At 39.3% G+C, this 7,241-nt stretch overlaps 1 non-coding gene across 1 annotated transcript; it reads left to right on the top strand.

The window, feature by feature from the left end:
- Window positions 1-6,798: 6,798 nt before the first annotated feature.
- LOC148576463 (small nucleolar RNA R71) lies at window positions 6,799-6,906 on the top strand. The gene has a single exon (XR_015902907.1). It is a non-coding gene; the product is annotated as a small nucleolar RNA R71 (small nucleolar RNA).
- The last annotated feature ends 335 nt before the right edge of the window (window positions 6,907-7,241 follow it).

Below are 7,241 nucleotides of genomic sequence, written 5' to 3'. Positions count from 1 at the left end.
AAGTTGTGGCTGGGAAGATCAAAACCAAAGAGATTTCACTTATTCACACCCCATTCATCAAGAGCCATCACCTCTGAATTATCCAACCTCACCTCCTAGTTTTACATATCCAAATTCTTCATCACTTGAGCATTTCTCAGCACAAAATTCCTTCTCAAATTCATACAATTCATTTCACTATCCACAAGACTCATTCCACTACACACAAGAGTCATACCACTACCAACACTCCAACCAAAGACTCTATCAGCCCACACAAAACACATACTCCCAGCCACCATATCACAGCCAAGATAATCAACCTCATCAACCCAATCCGAACCAACAATTTCAAGATCAATTAAACAGGATAGAAGGAATGATTGCAACTATGGGCAGAGATGTGGCCGATTTGAAAAGCTTTAAGGAAGAAGTGATATCCAACTTACAAATTCATGGTGCTGCCATTCAAAAGCTAGAAGCACAAATTGGATATCTATCAAAGCAAATCCCTACCCACAATTCTTCTAGTGATACCATGGCAAACCCAAGGGAGGAATCAGAAGAACAAGAAAGGGAGAAAGTCAATCAAGGGAGATCACACTCCAATGACACAGAGAGTTGCAAAGAGGAAGGGTTCATTGAACCACAAATTCAGGAAGCTTTTGATGAACAGGATACTCCAACTGTCCAACAACAACCAAGTTCTGAGATCAAGGATGTGAAGGCAGTAGAAACAAGCACCAAAATGAGGATTGTGACCGAGAAACAAAGGATCATATCCATGAAGAAGAGAAGGTCGAAGAACAATCCAACTCCTGAGCCAACAAGCAAGTTCACTCAAGCCAATCACAAGGGAAAGCTTGCTGGAAAGAAGCATTCACAACAAGGGGCACTAACTAGCTCCTTTATCCACTTGAAGTCATTCCTCTTAACAAACTGGAAGAAGAGGAAGAAAGTCAGGAACAGCATGTCAAGCTAATGACGTTAAAGAAGCGCTTGTTGGGAGGCAACCCAACCAAAGGTAGTTTTTCTTTTCTAGTTATTTCAATAAAAGAGTTAAGTAGATTTATCTGTATTGCAAGGAGCTAAGTTTGGTGTTGCACACCAAAACAATTCAAGGGTGAATGTGAGATTCTAAGTTTGGTGTTCCACCAAAAAAAAAAAAACTTCATTAAAAGCACATTTCTACCTCAGCATGACTAGTCACTAGCTCCAACCAATCAGGGAAACTACTTAAACAATAGTTTAATTTCTAGTTCATAGTTTCTTTTTCTAGTTCATAGTTATTTTCTTAATAAAAGCACATGAGGTTTTCTGCATATGATCCCAATTGCTGCATATGGCAAGGAACTAAGTTTCGTGTTCACACACCAATCTAAGTTCAGAGGCCTACAAACATCCATGCATGCTAACCAATTCTCAAAGTGCTTGGGGAACAAGCAACTTCTAATAGCTTTGCAGGAAGACAATCAATCTCATGGAAGGAATATACATCATCATCAAAGAGAACACCAAGGCTAGGAAGGATGATGAACAACAAAGAAGATGCTAAAAGGTTGTATTGTCACTTAATTACTTGTACTTTGAATTGCTGATATTTGAAGTTTGCATGCACCCCTGCTTTAAGTTTGAGTCATTGCAGTTTTTGTTTGTCTGTTTGTTTAATTTTCAAATAAGTGATAGTCTAAGTGTCTGGATAACTTCATCTTCTTAAACAAATGCTTGCCATGCTTGTTCTGTTTCCATAAAATAAAAGAAATGTTTGAACAAAAGTAACTCAATTCCATTTGGTAAGAAATCGAATAAGATTAAATGGTGGTATGCATGTTTGATTGAATAGTCAGCTCACTAAGAAATAAAGTTAGAACTGTCACTTTTAGTGGAAATTAGGATGCTGTCTATAGATCTTGATGAATAAATATCTTTGGCCATGAAAAAGAAAGAAGAAGAAGAAGAAAAAGCCACTGAAAAAGGGCAACCAAAAAGCAAAAAAATTGAGAAAATAAGCTAGGTACCAATGGTTTGAACTTCTGAGACAAATGCCTGTGGTGTTTATGTATTAAGGATATGCTTGGATGAATAGGTTCTGAGGAGTGTTTCAACACTTGGTAACTTGGGTTAACTAACCCGGGATTATCAACCAAAAGTCCATTATCAAGAGCAACCTAAATACAAAACATTTAGTCACACAAAGAGGTGCTGGGCACCAATGTCTCAAGAAGAAATGTGAACTAAAATGCCTGTAGTGGATATGTGTAGTGCACTAATAAGAAAAAGAAAATGCCAAAGGCTTGAGCAACACATGACACTGAGCAACAAGGAGCAAATAAGCTCAAAGAAAAAGAAAAACAAAGAAAAGAAACTTGCCAAGGATATGCGAATAACAAGAGGCCATAAGCAGTGTTTTAGTGGAAACATAAAAAGTGACATTCTTACCTAAGAAACAATAAAGTGATGCTGCAACAACTTTCTGCATGAACACCCCATTAATCAATGTCAATTACTTACTGATATGGCTAATGAATTTACTTTCTGTTTCATTCTTTCTTCTCAATAATTCAGAACTTGCTTGGGGACAAGCAAGGATTAAGTTTGGTGTTGTGATGCCAAGGCATCTTAGGCTAGTTTCACTAGCCTTTTTCTTTTATTTTTAGTTGTTTTATGCATTTTCTTGAGCCTTAAGTAATCATTTGGGCCAAATAGTCATGCTTGTCTTAAATCATTCAACATGAAGATTTTGATGCAAATTCCATGAGTTTTTAGTTATATTCCTTGAAAGCTATGAATGAAAGAATTCTCATGAATTTTTGCAAGACTTTGATGCAATTGTTTGGATGATTTCAGGGAAGAAGAGGCTAGGCAAGGAAGCAACAAAATCAATAAAGGAAGCTTGAATATCACATGTGGAGTTTAAGATCCAGTTTAAGCCTAAACTGGAGCTTAAACGCCAGAATCATGAAGGCTAAGAAATGCTGGAATTGAAGTTTAACCTCCAGTTTAACCTTAAACTGGAGGTTAAACGCCAGAAGTGAGAATCTCACCAGGGGAGCATTTCCACGTTTAACCTCCAGTTTAACCTTAAACTGGAGGTTAAACGCCAGAATTGAGAAATGAACCAGGATGGCTTTCCTCCATTTCCACGTTTAAGCTTCAGTTTAACCTTAAACTGAAGCTTAAACGTGTTCGACAATTCCACACTCCAGGGTTGCCTTCTTCCATTTCCACGTTTAAGCTTCAGTTTAACCTTAAACTGAAGCTTAAACGTGCTCGAGCTTGTGCCTCCAGGGAGTGCCAGCGTTTAAGCTCCAGTTTAAGCTTAAACTGGAGCTTAAACGTGTTATATGGAACAGCTTGACCATGCCTTCTTCAAACATAAATAACTTGAGCTACAAAACTCCAAATGAGGTGATTCAAAATGCATTGGAAAGAAGACATCTAGAGCTTTCCAAGCATATATGGCATGCATGGTGGATACTAAAAATTGAGGGAGAAAACAGCCCCGTAATGTGCATAGAAGAGCATAGTACCAACATGCAATCAGGCCAGCTGACCTCTTCACCTTCCATGGAGTATAACTCGAGTTGTAGAGATCCAATTGAGGTGCTTCCAGTTGCGTTAGAAAGCTGACATCCATAGCTTTCCAATGAGGTATAATAGTCTATATTTGGCATCAAATTGGCAAGGTTGACAAGAGAACAAAGTGACGACTCAAGAAAGGGGAGTGCAACGTTTGAGTGTAGTTTAATGGATCATTATCCTTTTTGGATCAATTATGTCACTCTACTCTTCAAGCAAGCAAGGCCCATCAACAACACCAAATCAAGACCACAAGAATCATCTAGAATAGTTTATTTTCATTTGATTGTAATTTGCTTTGAATTTCATTTTCATTTTGTAATTTAGGGAGCCTATTTAAAGGCCTTAGTTTCTGCATTTGAGAAAGGGGGGATTGAAGGGGAATCCAGCCCCTGAGGGGAAGAGAACTGGAAATCATTTTCTTTTAGTTTTGTAATTGAATTCAGAGCTATGACTCACTAAACCCCTTTCATTGGGTTAGGGAGCTCTATTGTAATTCAATGAATCAATAATAGTTTTATCTTCTTCTTCAATCTTTTCTCTTGAATTTTGTTAGAAAGCTTCTCGATCTAATTCCATTGGGTAGTTGTCTTGGGAAAGAAACTACCCATAATTGGAATCCTTCGGAACCTTGGGAAAGGAATGGAGGATTCATGCTAGAGAAGCTTTCTCACAGTGAATTGGATTGGGGTTTGGATGGATATTGTGACATGTAATCCTACCAAATTGTGGTTCATGAAACTGTGTGGTATAATCAGTGATCGAGCATCATCTCTTCTTATGAACATTTAAACCAAGGGATTGGGAATTTGTTCGTTTTTAGAGAGAATTGGTGAGCCAAGGGATTGGGATCCAATCATATAAGATTTCCAAGCAAAATTCAATGAATGCATTGGTTGAGGAAGGAATAAAAATGTTTTGATTCGGAGATCTCAATATCTCCTAACACCCAATGAATTCCCCATTTCTGATCTACCACTTTCTCTTTACATTCTGCAATTAAATTCATGCAATCACCCCATCCCTTTTAATTTCAGCAATTTAGCTTCTCGCTCTTTAATTCATGCAATTTTACATTCCGCAATTCTCATCTAAATTTTGATTCCACTCAACTAGAACATACTTCTAATCCGAATTGCTCACTCAACCAATCCTTGTGGGATTCGACCTCACTCTATTGTGAGTTTTTACTTGACGATAACCGGTGCACTTGCCGGAAGGAATTTTGCCGATCGTGCAATTTCCTAAATCGTAGCATAACAAGTTTATGCGCATCATTCAGCACCCAGAAGCTGCCCATTTTGGGCATTCAGCGCCAGAACCATGCTCTGTTCTGTCGCTGAACGCCAGACAGATGCTCCTCCAAGGGGTGATTTTTCTTCTGCTGTTTTTTATTCCATTTTCAATTTTTATATTTATTTTGTGACTCCACATGATCATGAACCTACAAAGACATATAACTAAGAAAAATATAGTTAGATAAATAAAAATTGGGTTGCCTCCCAACAAGCGCTTCTTTAATGTCAATAGCTTGACAGTGGGCTCTCATGGAGCCTCACAGATGTGCAGAGCTTTGTTGAGACTCTCCAACACCAAACTTAGAGTTAGGATATGGGAGTTCAACACCAAACTTAGAGTTTGGTTGTGGCCTCCCAACACCAAACTTAGAGTTTGACTGTGGGGGCTCTGGTTGACTCTGCTTTGAGAGAAGCTTTTTCTGCTTCCTCTCCATGGTTGCAGAGGGAGATCCTTGAGTTTTAAACACAAGGGAGTCTTCATTCCATTGAAGGACTAGTTCACCTCTGTCAACATCAATCACAGCTCTTGCGGTGGCCAGGAAAGGTCTTCCTAGGATGATGGATTCATCCTCTTCCTTTCCAGTATCCAGGACTATGAAATCAGCAGGGATGTAAAGGCCTTCAACCTTTACTAACACATCCTCTACTTGTCCATAAGTCTGTTTTCTTGAATTGTCTGCCATCTCTAGTGAGATTTTAGCAGCTTGCACCCATAGATTCCCAGTTTCTCTATTACAGAGAGGGGCATGAGGTTTATCCCTGAACCAAGGTCACACAGAGCCTAAAAGATCATGGTGCCTATGGTACAAGGTATTATGAACTTTCCAGGATCCTGTCTCTTCTGAGGCAATGTCAGTTGATCCAGATCACTTAGTTCATTGATGAACAAGGGAGGTTCAACTTCCCAAGTATCAATGCCAAATAATTTGGCATTCAGCTTCATGATTGCACCAAGAAACTTGGCAGTTTGCTCTTCAGTAACATCCTCATTCTCTTCAGAAGAGGAATACTCATCAGAGCTCATGAAGGGCATAAGGAGGTTCAATGGAATCTCTATGGTCTCTAGATGAGCCTTAGAGTCCTTTGGTTCCTCAGAGGGAAGCTCCTTATTGATCACTGGACGTCCCAGGAGGTCTTCCTCCTTGGGATTCACGTCCTCCTCTCCCTCATTGGGTTCGGCCATTTTGCTTATGTCAATGGCCTTGCACTCTCCTTTTGGATTCTCTTCTGTATTGCTTGGGAGAGTACTAGGAGGGATTTCAGTGATCCTTTTACTCAGCTGGCCCACTTGTGCTTCCAGATTTCTAATGGAAGATCTTGTTTCATTCATGAAACTTACTGTGGCCTTAGACAGATCAGAGACTAATTTTGCTAAATTAGAAGTGTTTTGTTTAGAGTTCTCTGTCTGTTGCTGAGTGGATGATGGAAAAGGTTTATTATTGCTAAACCTGTTTCTTCCACCATTATTAAAGCCTTGTTGAGGCTTTTGATCCTTCCATGAGAAATTTGGATGATTTCTCCATGATGAGTTATAGGTGTTTCCATAAGGTTCACATAAGTAATTCACCTCTACTATTGCAGGGTTCTCAGGATCATAAGCTTCTTCTTCATAAGAAGCCTCTTGAGTACTGTTGGATGCAGCTTGCATTCCATGCAGACTCTGAGAGATCATATTGACTTGCTGAGTCAATATTTTATTCTGAGCCAATATGGCATTCAGAGTATCAACTTCAAGAACTCCCTTCTTCATAGGCGTCCCATTACTCACAGGATTCCTTTCAGAAGTGTACATGAACTGGTTATTAGCAACCATGTTAATGAGTTCTTGAGCTTCTGCAGGCGTTTTCTTTAGGTGAATGGATCCACCTGCAGAAGTGTCCAGTGACATCTTTGATAGCTCAGATAAACCATCATAGAATATATCCAGGATGGTCCATTCTGAAAGCATGTCAGAAGGACACTTTTTGGTCAACTGTTTGTATCTTTCCCAAGCTTCATAGAGGGATTCACCTTCTTTCTGTCTAAAGGTTTGAACATCAGCTCTAAGCTTGCTCAGCTTTTGAGGAGGAAAGTACTTGGCTAAGAAAGCCGTGACCAGCTTATCCCAAGAGTTCAGGTTGTCTTTGGGTTGAAAATCCAACCATAATCTAGCTCTGTCTCTTACAGCAAAAGGGAAAAGCATGAGCCTGTAGACTTCAGGATCTACTCCATTAGTCTTAACAGTATCACATATCTACAAGAACTCAGTTAAGAACTAAAAAGGATCTTCAGATGGAAGTCCATGAAACTTGCAGTTCTGTTGCATCAGAAAAACTAATTGAGGTTTCAGCTCAAAGTTGTTTGCTCCAATGGCAGGAATGGAGATGCTTCTTCCATGTAAATTGG

The sequence above is a fragment of the Arachis ipaensis genome, chromosome B1 (genome assembly GCF_059453495.1).
Source record: "Arachis ipaensis isolate K30076 ecotype BB chromosome B1, ASM5945349v1, whole genome shotgun sequence".
Taxonomy (NCBI): Eukaryota; Viridiplantae; Streptophyta; class Magnoliopsida; order Fabales; family Fabaceae; genus Arachis; species Arachis ipaensis.
The sequence above is the reverse complement of the archived record's forward strand: the minus strand, read 5'-3'. Positions and strand labels throughout refer to the sequence as shown.